This window comes from Sciurus carolinensis, chromosome 12, assembly GCF_902686445.1.
Source record: "Sciurus carolinensis chromosome 12, mSciCar1.2, whole genome shotgun sequence".
Classification (NCBI taxonomy): domain Eukaryota; kingdom Metazoa; phylum Chordata; class Mammalia; order Rodentia; family Sciuridae; genus Sciurus; species Sciurus carolinensis.
This window is the reverse complement of record NC_062224.1, coordinates 46,569,651-46,587,819: the sequence shown is the minus strand read 5'-3', so window position 1 is coordinate 46,587,819 and position 18,169 is coordinate 46,569,651. Positions and strand designations below refer to the sequence as shown.

At 39.3% G+C, this 18,169-nt stretch overlaps 1 protein-coding gene across 3 annotated transcripts in view; it reads left to right on the top strand.

The window, feature by feature from the left end:
* Window positions 1-18,169, top strand: part of Svil (supervillin) — a 223,911-nt gene that overhangs the window by 40,200 nt on the left and 165,542 nt on the right. For all 3 annotated transcript variants that reach the window (XM_047520177.1, XM_047520176.1, XM_047520179.1), the window contains one exon: window positions 15,362-15,454. The gene's annotated coding sequence lies outside the window, so the exon portion shown is untranslated. The remainder of the gene's footprint in view (window positions 1-15,361; window positions 15,455-18,169) is intronic.

The following is an 18,169-nucleotide window of genomic DNA, read 5'->3' as shown; positions in this document are numbered from 1 at the left end:
ACCCCAACACACTTAACACATGATGCACTTTTTACAGTGTACATCTTTGGCTCTAGACCCCTGACTAAAGTCCAGAACCTCAGCGTGACATCCCCAGAATTTTTGGTGCAGGCTCCCATCCCCCATCCCTGCCTGGGTACCACATTCCAGTCTTGTGTGATTACTGTGAGCTTCCTAAAAACACCAGGCTCAATCTCAACATTATGGCTTTGTACACACTGTTCCTACTACCTGGAGCGACTTTCCTCTTCTCAACTGGCTAAACCTGACTGATCACTAAACATGTCATTCAGAGGGCCTCCTCCAAGAAGCCACTTGGGTCACGTGCACCCATGGCAGGGCTTGGGAGGTAGACAAAACCGTTAAAGCATTGCCATGCTGTATGTTTTAGATGCTGATCTCAACCAAACAGACTTTTGCTAAGGTGAGAATGCATCCCTGGTCTCTAGCATCATACTGAAAGCATAGGCGTTTAGGCAGTAGTTGCCTTTCTAATTCTTCATCTTTAGATCTTCCAGTCTGTACTCAGTGGTTTGTTTTTTTTTTTTTTTTTTTTTTTTTTTTGTGTGTGTGTGTGTGTGTGTTATTGTTTTCATGACAAAATATTTAATAAAGAAATTCTAGGGCTGATAAAGCTCAGTGTGTAGAGTGCTTGCCTGTCAAGCACAAGGCCCCAGGTTCAATTCCCAGCACTGCGGAAAAAAAAAAAAAAAGAAAAGAAAAGAAATCCCATCTGCCCCAGAGAGGAATGGAGTGTACAGGCTGAAGTTCCAACTCTTTCTTAAACCACAGCCTCAAAGACTTTACCAACTACTGCTTCTCTTCTCATGAAGATATGCAATATGTTTTTCCCACCATATTGGAGAATTTTTGAAGTTAGTGGAGCAAGTTAGTCCCCTCCATTGCTTATGAATGACTATAAACACAGGTGTTTTAATTTTATATATGAACAGTCACAAGAAATCTGATGTTAGGAGCTGGCCATACATTCTGCCTAGATCATGCTACACTGCTGGAGAAGGGCTGTAGCAAAGGAATTGGGCTTTCAATATCCCCCAGACCTCTCTAGGCTCTAGGGAATAAATAACTGCATTAGGAACGCAATACTGCTCTATTTGGTTCTTTCTCTTTGGACGAATTCTTCTTCTCTATACTATGTTCACCTTTATTTTGAGATGTTCCTAAGGTAAGTGATCTGCACTGACAGATGAGTTCCAATGACCTGGAAGGAACTCTTGTGTTACTAGGGCTAGCTGTCAGTAGATACTTCCAAGTCCAGGGGTCACAAGTTTGTGCCAGTAGGAACAGAGAGCTGGAAAATCTGCTCCATATGGCCAAATGGGCGTTGCACCCTTGACTGATGCCAACTGAAATGTAGCCCTCTGTGTGGCCAAAGGCTGTTGTCAAAAACAGAAGAGCTGGCTCTAATTCCCCCAAACCAAAATCCAGCTCAGTACTCCAAGAGCCAGCTGCTCCCCAAGGTGATATCTCAGGACCCAGAGTGACCTCCCTTTGGCCAGAGCTGACCAAACGCTTACTGTTCTCTCCAGTTAGTTCTGACAAGAGGAAATCTTTGCACAACTCTGTGCGCAGACAGTCCCGGAAACATTTAATTTATCATCATGATCGAAGACTGCTTCCTAAGCTTTCTGCATTGTGGTGAGATGACCAGCAATCACCAAGTTTCTGTGTTTAGCAAGTTAACCAGTCTTTCTTCTGGGGGATGTGGATGTAGCTCAGTGGTAAAGCATGTGTTTGGCATACGTGAGGTCCTGGATACAATCCTTAGCACTGAAAGGGGGAAAAAGTCTTAGTCTCAGGGAGTTTGTATCTTATGCACAAGGAGTTTGTATCATACACACACACACACACACACACACACACACACCCTATCCTTTGAACTTAAAAACAGAAGAATGAATGAATATATGTATGTATGCTTAGGTAACATAGATCAAGTGGCAGAACATAGATAAGTAGACCTTTACTATAATTAACACATTTTTTCATTTTTTGTGTATCACTTGGGGAACGGGGTTACATCCCTTACCAGAATAGGAAAATGTAGGAAAGGGATTGAGCTTTCCATTTATAGGGTGTATGGCAGGGAGAAAAATCATTCACTTAGAGGCATTGAGGACAAGAAGATACCATGGCTTGATGAGCTGGAAATGGCAACTTGCTCTGGTAGAATTGGAAACAGAGCAGAGATGTGTGCTCTGTGACATGCTAGGGGACTGTTGTGGGTAGGAGTATATCCTAGTAGGTAGGAGGACTGCTTTCTAAAGATCAGGCTGTTTCACATTTCACATTGGGGTCAGACATGTGACCTGGGCTCATTGGCCTGATTGCTACAAAGATAGAGAGAACCATGTTTCTCCACTCTCCCACAAAAGACATCCGTGTCCTAATCTGCAAAAAGTGAATATGTTAGGTTGCATGGAAAATAGGAATTAAAGTTGTGAACCAGCTGTTTGAGATGGGGAAGAGTATCCTGTGTTCTCCAAGCGGGACCAATATAATCACCAGACTCTCCTCCTCAGAAGAGTCAGGATTACATGTGATGACAGTCTCCACTGCCAGGCTGCCTTCAAGATGCAGGAGGGGGCATGAGCCAAGGAATGCAGGCCCCCTTCTCCCCCTGGATGCTGGAAAAGGCAAGAAAATGGATTCTCCCCTAGCGGTTCAGAAGGAATGTGGCCTTGCCAACACCTTCATTTTTAGCTTAGCGAGACCCAATTCAGACTCATAATTTCCAGAACTATAAAATAATAAATATGTGTTATTTTAAGCCAACATATGTGTAATAATTTGTTACAGCAAGTTATAGTAAACAATCCAATGTGGAAACCTGTCTCCATTTTTGGAAACATGAAACCCTCTTAGTTATTTATGTAATACAATATGGAAAATCTTTGGAATATAAATAACTCTAAGAAGAATCTTGTCAGAATTAATTCTGAGATTTTTCTAAGCTGTTAGAGTCAGAAAAGGAACTTTATTTCTTCACTGTTGGTTCCTCACTGCTTATATCAGTGCCTGATTTGTTTGTGTTTGGACAAATGGATCTCTTTTCAGCCAAATTTATGAAAAAATCAAAGCAATTACTTTTTTAGAGAAACTAATTTATGCTTAAGTGTATCAGTGTTATTAGAAATGTTCAATTGCTCTTGTACACACAGAATATCACACTTTCCATTTTCATTCAAAAGTGAGAGAGCCTTGGTTAGAGAATTTAAGTTGGGTTGAAACAAAAGTCATTTTTGCAGATTGAAGGACCCCAATATGAAAATTAAGATTCAAAATGCTCCAAAATCTGAAACTGTTTGAGTACCACCTTGATTGCACAGGAGGAAATTCCCCCTGACCTCATAAGATAGATCGCAGTGAAAATATAGGCACACAAAAAATTTGTGTAAAATTACCTTCAAACCACGTGTGCAAAGTGTATATGAAATATAAATGAGTTTTGTGTTTAGACTTGAATCTGGTCCTCAATATATCAATATGTATATGTGAATATTCCAAATCCAATCCAAAACCTGAAATAGTCCCAAGAAGTTTAGATAAGGGATACTCAACCTGTACTTCCTATGACCTAGGAACTTCTTAGTGTCTACATGTGTTAACCTGTTCTTAGCTTGTTCAAGACAACTGCTATGATATATAGCAAAATGAAACCTTCAATCAATGAAAAAACTGTGTTTATTATTTGTGAAACTTAGTTTAGAAAATTTTGGTATTATTTATTAATATATTATTATTTTTTAAATTTTTAAATTTGTTTTAATTAGTTATACATGACAGTAGAATGCACTTTGATACATCATATATGGTAACGATATAATTTCTGATTCTTCTGGTTATTACTAATATATTATTAATGTTGTTTGTGTGACACCTTTTAGAATTAAGATTATTTCTAGTCTCGATGTATTTCTTTACTCATTCATTCTCTGAAACAGTCTTTATCAACATTGTGGTATGTGCCAGGCCCTGGGGGAAAAAAGTAACTAAGATTGGCATTTACCCCAGAGGAAGCCACATATTAGATGGGAAGACAGACAAGCAAGTAGATAATGAGAATATGGATAAGCCAATGTTAAAATAATTTTGTGTATCAAGAGGAGGGAACTGCCAACTCCGTGGCGAAAATGCAGCACAGAGGAGGAAATATTTGCACCAAGAGTTGAAGAACTAGGAGGAGATTGGAGAGTAGAAAAAGGCAACATATATTAACACCTACTGAGTACCAAGCCCTGGGCTAAACTCTTTTGTGGGTAATTGTTAATTTGATCTTTATCCTGTGGAAAATAATATTCTAGGTAAATAATCATGCCAAACTACATAGGGTGGAATTTTTATAATCATTGTCATAGATGTCATTGACTTTAAAGCTCTAGAGCAGTTGTCGAACCTTTTCTGTAAAGGGCCAGAACTTTAAATGTTTCAGATTTTGAGGGTCATATAGTCCCTGGCATAGCCATTCAGCTCTTCCATGGTAGCAGTAAAAAAAGTCATAGGTAACATGGAAATGAACAAACATGGCCATGTTCTAATAAAACTTTATTGACAAAGGTTGGCAGGCAGCTAGATCTGCCCATGGGATACAGCTTTCTGGCCCCTGTTCTAGAATGGCAATTATAGATAGATACTATTTTGTTTTAAAATTTTCTCAAGAGGGAACCTGTAGGTTTCATTAGCTTCTCAAGTGAATCCTTGACAACTGAGAGTTTTGGTCAGTGACGGTTTAAGATTTTGTTCTAGAATCTCAGAGACATGATATAGCAGACTGGATTAATAATGGAAATTCAGAATGACCCAATTTCCCAGCATTTCACATCATCACGATTAATATTTAACAGACCTCTAAGAATCTAGATATAATACATCTTTAGGTCATTATGGTGGAGTCCAAGGAGAAAACCACAGTAATCCAGTTTTGGCAGAGGGTTTGACATTGCAGGGGTATATGTGTTTTAACTCTGAGGTTTTTGAAAAATAAGAATAGAGATGATATGTCTGGAGCCATTGGGAAGAAATAAGGTAAATATGTGGACAAATGACCCAGCAGAAGTCTCGAGTATAAAGCCTTAACCTTGCTGTCTTTGGAAGACAGAAACAGCTGGTTAGTGTATAAGAAGGGGCTATGCAAAGGGCAGTCCCAAGTCCAGATAAGAAAAAAAGAATGTCTTAACACCTTAAACAACAAACCGGAAAAATCTTCCTTTAATACTTGATATTGTGTGAAAAGTTACTGAATTCAGAGTTGAGTGAGGAATCCTTCAGAACAGAACAGTGACCTTTTTTTAAGGGCAGATCTTTCTAAGAATATATATACTAAGAAATATGGTGTGGTAGGAAAAGTGGAAAATCATTAAAGAGCTTCAAAAAAGTAGCTGAAAGGAAATACTGGGAAGTCACTTAAGTCACCTATGCTGGCCCTAAATGACTAGATTTCTCTTGTCTGATAATGGAGAGGTGGATGAGTTAAGATTACTTTGGGGAACCAATTTCTTTTGAGTAAAACTTTTAAGAAATGAAAAGCAGATGAAGTTTATATGTTGGTTTCAAGTTTGGATGGTTCCAACTGGATTGAAACATTCCTGTGCACTAGGAAAACACGAAAAGTGATGTTGGGGCCTGTTGTCTGTGGAGGTCCCTGGGCCTGGTCTTCTGAAGTGTGTTTTGATCTGGTTTCCCATTGGACTCTGTGCTATTGCTCTTAGGGTTGAATTGGGGAAAAGAGGGAGGAAAAGATGGAAGTTGATAGCTCCCTGGAAGAAGTACATGTTAGCAGGCTACAGTTATTCCAATCAAAACAACTTAAACTTTTCCTTGTGTTTTGAATACTGGGCATAAATCTTGTCTTGGACAAAACAGATGTGATTTTGGGATGTGTACAACATCCCACAATGTGGAGGCTGAGTCTTGCTGGCCCTCCTGCAACTGCACCTCTCTCTGACTTACAGGAATCAAACTTGATCTGGTGGTGCCTTTGTGTGTTATTTCTGGCTTCTCTCTAGGTAAGCTGCAACTTCAAAAAACTCAAAGAGCTTTTTCAGCATACCAATCCTAGAGCAACTAAAGAAAATAATCTGTAAAGCAGATAAATGCTTCATTATGGATTATATCAAACAGGGTTCGGCTAAAAGATTTTAACATGTAAATCAATTAAGATTCTTAAAATTTGACTTCTCTTTACCAGTAAACAAAGATTATTAATAGTAGAAATATAGTAAAGAGTATCCATACTCTGCCATTTTGTTGACATTCTTTTGTTTTAGCAAGGGTTAAAGAAAGAGGGTTTCAAAACATTCCGATATTCTATATCGATATATTCTGTAAAACTTTTTAACTTTTATTAACTTTGATGGAAATCTTTGTTTCCTGGAAGGTTCACTAATGGAGTATGTTATGCAGCTTCCCATCACTATAACAAATACCTGGGTTAATAAATTTATGAAGATAAAAGTTTCATTTTGGCTCATGGTTTTGGAAGTTTCAGTCCATAATCAGTTGGTCTCTTCGCTTTGGGTCTGTGGAGGAATGTCATGGTGGGAGCATGTTGCTGTGATTTAGATATTAGGGGTCCCCCAAAAGCTCATGTTCAGAGGTGAAATGATTGGGTTATGAGATCCTTAACCTAATCAGTACATTAATCCACTTGAGTGGATTAACGGGGTGGTAACTGCAGGTGGGTCCCTGAAGACATGCCTTTGGGGTATTATGCTTTGTCTCTGGTGAGTGGAGCAGTTCTCTCTTTGCTTTCTGAGCTACTTTCCTCTACCACATCCTTCTGCCATGATGTTCTGCCTTTCCTTGGGTACAGAGCTTGGGAGTTGATCCTCTGTGACCTGAGACCTCTGAAACCATGAGCCCCAAATAAACTTTTCCCCCTCTAAAATTGTTCTTGTCAAATCTTTTGCTTACAGCAGCAAAAAAAAGCTGACTAAAACACAGGTGGAGCAAAACTATTCACTAAACACACAGAAGTTACTTTAAGAAATTTTATATGACTAAAGGAATGTTTATTCCCTATAAATGAGCAACACATACTCTTACTATAAATGCTGTGTGTGAAGAAATTGGGGGTGGAAATTAATAAAGGAAGTTAGTTGCATGGCTTGTTGAACCTTGTAGAAGATAACAGCCCCATTCCTTGAGATGATTTTGTTGGCACGATTGCTGAGATGCTTTTTAAAAAGGTCAGAGTTACTGATGTGTAATTGACACATAGTAAAATTTACCCATTTTAATGTACAGCTATGATTTCATAAGTGCATACTTGTGTAATACTGTTATAATTAAGATATGAATATCCATCGTCCTAGAAAGTTCCCTGTGACCCTTGGCAATCAATCCCTCCACTTAACCTGATCCCCTGGCAACCACTACTCTTTTCTACCCTTTTAGTTTTGCCTTTTCCAGAATGTTGTATAAGTGGAATCATACAGCACATAGATTTTTGAGCTTGGCTTCTATCTCTTAGTATAATGCATATGCTCTTCATCCATTTGGCCATATGTTAACATTACTTATTGCTGTTTAGTATTTCATTGTGTGGATACAGAGTTTGCCTATCCTCTCAACAGTTAAAGGACTTGGGTTGTTTCATTTTTTTAGGGACTCATGAATAAAACTCCTGTACATTTACATATGGGCATATGGAAACAAATTTTCATTTTTTATGGGGTAAATATGTAGGCGCGAGATGACTGATTAATATGTTAAGTGTATGTTTAACTTTATTTTTATAAAAGAAACACCTGCCACACTGTTTTGCCAAGTGGTCGTACCATTTTGCATTCCTACCTGCAAAGTACGAGAGTTCTGTGAGCTGCGATTTAACCTCCAGGACGATGCCCTGGAACATGTCTCTTCCTTTGCCTCCCCTCAACTTTGTGTTCCAATCCCTTCCACTTAGATCTTTAAATTACTTTTTATTTAGAAGACTTTAAACATCACAGTTTCCTGAGTTTTTTCTCCTTCTCTGCACATAGCAGTACCTAGTCCTCACTGATGTTTAGTACACATCTGTTTGTCTTGGGTTTGGTACATTAAATTAAACTGAAGCTCAAGGGTATCCACCATCCGTGGTGGGACTTTGGTACAAGGGTACCAGGCTCATGGACATCTGCACATTTTGGTTGAGCCTTACCCCAAAATTTAAGGAGCGATTTCTCTTACTTCTCCCCAAGCAGAAAAGTACCTGAGTCTGGGCTGTAAAACTGTGTTTGGACTTTTATGGTGATGGTCCATTTTGCTCCAGCAGGGAAATCAGAAAGATTGTGGTTATGACAAGGTGTATAGATTTGGAAATATGACAAGGTATATAGATTGGAAATATTGACTATGAAGTGTATAGAATCAAATGAAGAGGTTTTTATCTCTCTGAAGACTTTCACATTATTTTTTAATCAGTGGGGAAACCTAGCATCGTAGGTTAGACTAAGATTTCTGGAGCCAAACTTTGCTACTTGCTGCCTAGGAGACATTGGGCAGCCTTCCTATGCCTTTCCTCATCTGTGCAGGGGAGGATGATAACTATATCTAGTGGTGATTAGTTGTTAACATGTATACATGCTTAGAATAATGCCTGGCAAGTATTACTTGCTCCAGAAATATTTGTTGCTGTGGCTGTTGTTATTAACTTTCCCCCGCATACTCTGAAGAAGTGTGTTTTTCATGTGTTTTGCATACTCTCCAGCTGTTAGGTACTAGGGGCCTATTAAAAGAATGATTCAAACTCAGATGACAGTAAGAAGTAGGGTTGTGATATTTCCTGGACTAATGGCCAGTGGCCGAGCAGCCTCAGAAGTGTGCATTGATATTCACATGTGTTGACTCAGGTCACCTCTTTTTATACAGTAACAGTTCTGTTATGTTCTAGTTTTGTTTTGTTTTCTTTTATTTTCTCTTCTCTTCTCTTTTCTTTTCTCTTCCTCCTCATCCTCATCCTCATCCTCCTCTTCTTCTTCTTCTTCTTCTTCTTCTTCTTCTTCTTCTTCTTCTTCTTCTTCTCCATTTTCCTCTTCCTCCTTCTCCTCCTCCTGTCTCTCAAGGAAGCTGTGATGGAGCATTGTCCTCCATCAGTTCTTGTTTATTCCATATTTTGGTCACTACACAGGGTTGGAAGTTTGGGCACAGATTTGTAGTATGTGTTCTCTCTATTTGTATCTCTTAACCATGTCTCTATCTCTGTCTCCACCTATATCTCTGTCTGTATCTATCTATATCTCTCTCCTGAGTTTTTTTTATTGCTATTTCCATCCAAAGTCATTTCTTTTTGCACTGCTTAGCAACTGTTTTTGGACATCTCCTCATGAAGTAGTACCCTCTTGTTCATAATTTTGCTTTCCATAGTTTTGTTACCTGCGACCAGCATGGTCAAAAAATATTAAGTGGAGAATTCCAGAAATAAACAATTTATGTGTTAAATTGTGTACTGTAATGAGGTGATATCTATGCTGTACATGCTACCCTCCTGTTAGCTACTGCTGTCAGGTTATCACATATATAGAGTTTAATACTATCTGCAGTTTCAGACATCTACTAGGGGTCTTGAAGTGTATCCCCTGTGGGTGGGGGACAGTGCTACTGTAGTGGCCATTTGTCAAGGAATGACTCTGTGATAATCCAGTCAACCTGGCTTTGTTTTGGGGCCTTTACATCCTGAGGACCACTAAGCATCTATGCAGCCAGCAAGCAGAGTCTGTCTATGCCCACACAGGGACAGCCATAGGCTGTAGGATGTCCGTGTGTGCTCATGTGGCACAATCTGACTTCATTCACATGCATTTCACTCACAAGGGAGTCAAGGAATTTATGTTGTTCTAAGCATTATCTGCAGGACAAATAATGTCTCCCAAATGCACAGTTACTTTAAATGCTCTTAAATGCCATGAATTATAAAGTGTAAATTGTAAGATGTGTTACTGAATTCATCTTAGGCTTTTGACATTGTAAATTTATTACTGATAGTGCAACTGCTGGCATGTGGCAGGGAGAGAGGGACGAGTCTGAGAAAGTTTTAACATTAAAAAGAAGGTGCTCACACTTGAAGACCCACCTTGGTAACATGTACCCATGATGAGAGCAAGGAGGTGAAGGTCATCTACATTCAGCCTGGACCCACCACCACCTCCTTACTTCATTATGAAGGTCGATGGGCAGAGTATGTACAAGGATGAACTTGAGACCGTGCTGTGTATTTTTCATATCAACCATGATTTACATAGCAATCGGCTTTTAAATTGATATGTGTTGTCCATAAAGATAGAAAAGAGGAAGGCCTAGCATCATAATCTTATTTTCATGAAAACATGTACACATGAAGCCAGTAGAAAAGAGAAAATATTTGCCCACACCAGTACTCAGTTGCACAGATTGGTTGTAAGAGTCTTGGGGGTCCAAAGAGGGGCCAAGATGACTCAAGATACCGTGGTTGCTTTGAGCCCACTCTGGTCTACTGGGAAGACCACTATTTACCTCCTTTTAGCTTTCTGTTGCTAACTGTGGTAGGTACCACTAGACAGGCTCCTAGGATCATCTGTAAAAATATACTCACATGATTTACAGACTCGCCTGGGTTTGAGGACACTTGGAGGAAGTCATGGTGTTCTTTGAGGCATACTGTGAGAGGTTGAAATTTTCCTGTCTTTTCAATTTTGCACATTAAGAATACAGTATGTGTGTGTGTGTTTAATTACAAAGTATAAAGTTGGCTCTTAACTATATTTGGAGATATAGACATCAACTCATATGTACAAGCACATGTATCTATCACACAGTAAGCTGTTTGTCTTCAGTGTTTGCTACTTGTTTATTCATTTTGTGGTTGCTATTCCACAAGTAGTAGGAGACACTGAAGTTTGTGTGTGTGTGTGTGTGTGTGTGTTGTTGTTGTTTGCTTGTTTTGTTTTGTTCTTTTTGTGATACTGGAAATTGAACCCACAGAAATTGAAATTGTGTGCTGGTAAGCCCCCTACCTCTGAGCTATACCTCCAAACCTCACCAAATGGTTTTTGGGCAAACAGACACACATGAGAGAATTTAATGGAAAGTTAAATTTATTTGCTTATAATTTGGGAATAATACCCATGTCTTTTAAATGTTGAAGGATTTTGCAGGAGCATATTTGAAAATGTATCAAACCTGACATTTCCTTTTAGGAACTTTAGCTGTCATGGGTTATGTGGAAAGAACCCCCAATATACGCAGAAAGCCCACAAAGTGGGTAGCATGTCCCTGTAGGATGATATCCCCAAGGACAGAGGGGCGTGGAGTGCCTGGACCTCACAGGGAGGGCTGCGGTGCTTATTTTAGCTCCCTCTCCTTCACATGTCCTCCACATCAGTTGCTATTTTGACTGGTGGCATGCTCGTGGCTGGAAGCCCTCACAGGGAGAATGAGCTTCCCCTCTGCCCACTGGTACCTTGTTGAGCACTGGACTCCTGGCTTTGAAATACTAACAGCATACCATACAAGAGAAGAATCCTGCTTATAAAACCCAACAGTTTACTTTCAGAGGCATATAGACAACTACAATACAGGTACTCTTGATTAAGAGTGGTAAAAGGGCAAAAAGATTGACACAATTTAATATATTCTTTTGAGTGAAGACTACCAACATTTGACAGAATGACAAATCCAGTACTAAGGAAAGTCCACACTGTTATGAGGATACTATCCTAGTGTGTAAAAATCTTACAAGTCTAGGATCACAAAACCCCTATCCCTTACTTAACAAATAGGATATGCCAGTGGCAAGTACTCTTAAAATGTTCTATTTTTTGTTCTTTATTTCCAATGTTGTATGCACATGCATGCACACACACAACATTAAGGTGAAACCCAGCCTGTTTAATGTGTCATTGAGAGCTCTCCTTTCCACTAAAAGACACAGCAGTGGACCTGGTGGTTTTTTAAGGAAGTCCTTCCTCATCTCTGTCCCTGCTGCCCCTATCTCCTAATACCACCTTTCTGCTGTTGTCCTTGTTCCTTGCTTTAAACCTTCACGTGACCATCCGATCACTTACAGTTTTTCTATCAACTTAATTGGTCCTAGAATGAATGCTAGCAGAATGGTAAGTCCTAAGCACCAACATAGTGAGTATATACCCAAGGAAGGATGGAACAGGGCTGTCCCCACACTGTTAATATACACATGGTGAAATCTGTAGGTCATTAATTCAAGCCACTGGAGGCCTTCTGATAGGTAGATGGCATTTTATTGATTTATTATTTTATGAATATTCAAATAATACTGATTATGCTATTATTATTGAGGTTAATACAACCCTGAATGGTTGAGACTAAGTCAGCCTTCTGTATCCCCAGGTTCCCAGGAGTCAACCATGTGTGGATTAAAAAAACTCAGAAAAAGAGAATTACATCTACACAGAACAAATACAAACCTTTTCCTTCTCATTCTCTAAATAATACAGCATAACAACTATTTACGTAGCATGCACCTTGTACTAAGTGTTATAAATAATCTAGTGATGATTTAAAGTACTTAGGAGTATATATGTGGGTTTAATGTAAATACTCTACCATTTTATGTGAGGAACTTGAGCATCCGTGAGTTTTGGTGTCTCTGGGGGATCCTGAAACCAATCCCCTGAGGACAAGAGGCCACTAACACTAGAGAGTTTGTGTTTTGGGATGAATTCAGGGGAGAAAGGTCCCTGAGAGGGAAGTGGGATAGTGAGAAGTCTCCTAGAAACTGGAGATATCTGAGCTGAATCCTAACCAACATCCTGAGATTCATATTGTTGTAAGGAGGAAGTACCAAGGCTCTGTGAAACTATCTGGAAGAACCTTCTCTCCTTTCTCTAGGCATCTAGAGAAAAGGATGGAAGAACATAGCCAGGGTAAAAGTTGGGACTCATCTCAACCTCATCCCTCATCTCTGCTCCAGATGCAAGTGGTCTAGAATTGGTCTAGAATTCATCTTGTCATTGGTTTAGAAATAGTCTTGTCTAGAATTAGTCTTGTCATATCTTTTGTACATAGATTGATAATCATGTGAAAGTCAAGTGAAAGTTTGTTTCTTTGAAGAGGAAATGACTTCAGAAGGTCAGAGAACACTGGAAAGATGGGACAAGCCATTCCATCTGGCCTGGAGCTTCCTTCCACCTCTTCTTTCTTTTGCATTTACCATGTTGGCTGTTCTTTCCCCAGTGCTTCCTTTTCTTCTGGAGTTTCTTTTTTTTTTTTTTCTGCTTTTTTTTTTTTTTTTAACCAGTTTGAATAGTTTATTCAATTTCATCTGTCATTAAATTTGAACTCTTTTCTAATTATATTCTTGTTCTTTTTCCCAAATTATCCTGCCTGTGTTAAAGCTGATTCACAGTTTTGTTTTCCAGTTCACATACTAACCTCTGATATTTTATCATTTTAGTCACCCTTTGTGTTTGAGCAAGCTAGAGTCCTACAACTAAAGTGTTCCATGTCCAGATTTCATGCTGCTTTTTGGTGCTTGGGCTCATGATCTCCAGTGTAGAATTTCTTCTAGGTCCATTGCAGTTCTAGAGCCCCAAGGTAATTCTTCTGTACACTCTAAGTTTGAAAGCCTTTGTTCCAGAGGTGCTGGAGGGATGTGGGCCAGAAACTGATGCGATGTCTGGGAAGAGAGTGGCACTGTGGAGAGGAGGGAAGGATGAGTATTCCTCCCCTGATCGTTGTTTCTGCCTGCCTTTTCCTGGTCCTCGGACTTTTCCCTTTCTGAATAATTCCCCTTTTCCTTCCTTTGTAGGTGATATAATGTGAGTTCTCCTTATCCAAAGCAGGCAGATTTCTCTGAAGTTTAGCATACTAAGAAAGAACCCCAGGGGGAAAAGAGTCTTAAATTGGTCTATCCCAGTTCACAAGGCTCCAAAACTTTTGAGTAATAAACAGATTTATGGGGGAGGAAAAAAAAATTTTTTTTTTTGTTTTTTTGGCACCAAGAGTCATCTATTTGAACCCAATAGTTAGTCTGTGTGTACTGTAACCATTTTTGTGGTTTAAAGTAATGAGTTAATGGCTATCTGAATTTTATCATGCAGTGGTTTTCCCTTATGGGAAATTCAAGTGGGCTGACTGCCCTCCACCCACTCACCCCTCACAAGATGATTTCCTTATAAGTTGCCTCTGGGCCTGAGTTTCTGGAGGTGAGCCCCATTCTCCTCACCAGATAAAGTAGGCTTCTGACAACAAACTTCCCATATGTGTCTATGAAAACCGAGAACCAAGCACTGCCAGCTCTGGTCCTTCACAGTGCTGGTGTGTCACTGGCTGCTGTTCATTGCAGGGCCTTCTGTACTTATGTGTGAACTCTGTCCTGACTTTTTCAAAAGGTCATACAAGGAAGTGCTGAATAGACATGGGGAGGGAAAAGGAGGAAATACCTCAGTAGCTGATGATAAAAAAGATTTCCCAGAAACCACTCATCTTTTAACCTCTAACCAGCTAATGAACCCAGGGGCTTTCCTCTTCTGTTTGGGGTCTTGGAGCTGGAGCCTTGCGGTATGTAGTACTTCTCCCAGCTAAGTCATCAGAATGTCCTATAGGCACTTAGCTACTTTGAGTGTGAGGAATGACTGTCACCAGGTGAGTCACTTCCATACACGTTACATCTCACTAGGCAAATCACATGGGGAAATGCACACTGGCATTCATTCTACTCTGGTACATTCTAGAGTTGGTGGGTTCTTCCCTTCCTTCCCAGCCTTTGAGGAAAATACATGTTGAAGATGGCTGCTGCCTGGTATCAATGGTGTAGAACAAGTTCTAGAAAAATCATTCACACTGGGTGCCTGAGACAGTTATCCTAGTCTCCTCACTTCTCTGCTAAGCATCTCTCTTTTTCTAAGGAATCAGATCTTAGTTCCTTCTGGGTATATACATCCAACTCCAGGAGGAGTCCAACCCATTTTTTCTGTTTTCTCAGGTCTCCTTGTATACCATGGCTCCTCTTCCCAAGGCCCCTTGTTTGGATCTGATATAAATTTGGATTTAGAAAGTACTCATATTTACCAAAGTTAATTCTCACCTTTTGACTAAATATGTAAAATTTCAGTCACCACAAAAAAGAGCTTTGGAGAACCATTCCATGGAAATGACTTTATTTACCAAGTTTAAGATGAAAGAGAAAAAGTATTCTTTTATTGAGTACTTTTAAAATCAGGTTTGAAAAGATTCTTTAATCACTGCCTATAATTTGTAGTGGCTGAGGTAGACAGATTGAAAGGAAAAAAACTATTCAGAAACAGCAGATTAATTAGAATATCCTGCTGTGCTCACAGATAGAGTTATATCATTTGGTGTTTTCTCTCAGATTTCAGAGCAGATATTTTTCTTTCTCCTTTTTCAGAAAGTTCAAGTAGATAAAGACGTGGATAGCTGGGATGAAATGATTTTGAAGTCCATCTATGTCTGAAGCCATGATTTAAATACCAGCATTAAGGTAAGTCTTGGAGAAAGAAATAGAAAGAAGTGTTACGATTAAAGCTTTTTTGGTTTTGCCTGTCTTCTGAGACTAGGTTAAGCCACATGATAAGTGGTGGCCCTGTCTGAATCATATTCAATGAACCAGAGCTTCAAAAAAGTTAAAGCTGCCCCCATGAGAAGCAGTGGACCCACAAACATGCAGGGCAGTGGAGCCATTATGACACTTGGAAAAAACCCATTTCCTCATGGTCCTGTATTAGAGTGTATCCTTTAGAAACTCCAGGAAAGAAAGAAAAACTTGGTACTCAATTCTTTTTGAACTGAGCTATGGCTTTGAAAGTGCTTCCAGGGATTCTAAGTTAAACTTTGTAGATTGAAATGTATCTAGCTGCACAATCAGGACGGGAACATACTTCTTGGAACGGTGTCATTTGACTTGCTTCTCTAGAGCAGTATTTCTCAAAGTGTGTTCCCTGGAACACAGCTCCCTACACTATTATTGTAGTGGGGGCAGGTGATGGAAGATGGGTCTATGCCCAAGTGAGTTTGGGAACATTGTATTAAAGGGAATCGATATTTCTCAAAACTAAAGAACTCAGCATAGTCCTATGGAATTCTTTTATCATAACCAGCATTCCATTTGTTCATAAATATGTTTTTAATACAAGTCATGTATGTTGTTAGATGCTAGGGATACAGGAATAAATCAGATTGTCAGTGCTTATGGATAGAAAGTAAATAAGTTAATAAGTAAGTAAAAGTATTTATAGAGAGATGTGACAGCAAGTGTTCAAGAGAACAGTCTCAGGGTTGAGGATTTAACTTAGTGACAGAGAGCCTTCCTAATGTGTGTAAGGCCCTGGATTCTATCCTTTGCACTGGGGGTGGGGGGTGGGAAGGCAGGGGGAAAAATGAGAAAGAGAGAATGGTCTCTGTAACTAGGTGTCCTGGTTATAATCCTGTGTCTGGCATTTGTAAACCTCATGACTTTAGGTAAGACACCCAACCTGTTTTTCAATCTCTTCATCTGAAGAGCAGTGAAAATAGTGCCTATTATTGTGAGAACTAAAATTATGCATATATACTGGCAAATATTAGATTCTATACAGGTGTCAACAGATTTCGTATGTATAATGATAATGGCTGAGTGCTTTGAAGGGTCTATGGTTGCCTGACTGGGGAAGATCTAGCAGTGGGTAGAGACTTTTGAATAGGATGATCCAGGGACGTCCTGAAATGGAGACCTTATAAAGGTGAGAAATAGAAAACTATGCAGATGGTATAAGAAAAGCATCCAGGGGGTAAAGCAAGCCAAAAGTGCATGTGTATGCAAAGACATTTTATAACATCATGTGAAAACACACAAATACTAAAGGAACTAGGACTAGAAGGGGTCTTCTTCACTCTGCAGAGGGTACTTGTGAAAGTTTCAGAGCTAGATCATACTGTCTTGTCCCGCTAAGATCAGGGACAAAACAAGGATGCCCACTCTCGTCACTGCCCTTTAGTATTTGTGATGATTAAGTTTAGATGTCTACTTGACCATGTTAATGTATAGCCATATAACTGGTAGAGCGTTACTTCTGGGTATGTCTGTGTGCGTATTTCTGAAGAAGATGAGCATGTGAATCAGTAAACAGGGTGGAGAAGATCTGCCCTTTGTGTGGGCAGGCACCATCCAGTTGGGTGGGGGCCCCAATAGAAAAAAAGAGAAAGGAAATGTTAATTTGGGCTCTTCCCTGGAGCTGAGGCACCCTTATTTTTCTGCTCTTGTACATTAGAATTCTAGTGTCTCCAGTGGTCCCTTGGGTTCTCAGGCCTTCCACCTAACTTGGACTGAGGTTTGCACCACGAACTTCCCTTGTTCTGAGGCCTTTGGACTTGAACTGAACCATGCAGTATGCATTTCTGGGTCTCCAGGTTATAGACAGCCTATTGTAGACTTAGCCCCTAATATTTGAGAGTCAGTGTCCCTAATAAATCACCCATCTTACATCTGTCTATCCATCTGTTTATCCATTTATCCACCCACCATCCATCCATCTGTCCATCCATCTATCCACCCTTTTGGTTCTATCACTCTGGAGAACCCCAAGAGTCTTCCTCAAAACTGATGACATTAGCATACTAATATGTACTACGTTAGAGGTTTTAACCTGGTCATTTATGTAAGAAAATGAAATAAAAGTCTTCCAGATTAGAAAGAGAAAAAATATTTGCAATATGGCATTTGAAAATAATAATTTGCCAATGGCATTATCTTGTATATAGAAATCCTTAGGAGTCCATTAAATTATAAGAACTAATAATTCCAGCAAGGGTGCAGAATATAAAATCAATATACAAAAATCAATTGTATTTCTGTACACTTATAATTAATAATCTAAAATGAAATTAGGAATTTATAATAACATAAAAATCCTTAAGAATAAATTAAACAAAAGAAATGTAAAACATACATTCTTAAAAACTATAAAACATTGCCAGTGCCATGGTGCATACATGTAATCTTAGCTATTCAGGAGGCTGAAGCAGGAGGATCACAAGTTTGAGGCCAGCCTGGGCAATTTAGTGAGAACCTGCCCTCCAATAAAAATTTTAAAAAGGACTGGGATATAGCTCAGTTGTAGAATACTTGCTTATCATGTGCAAGGCCTGATTTCAATCCCTGGTACCACAAAATAGTAATAGCAACAATGATGGTAGCAACAAAAACATACAAAACCTTGTT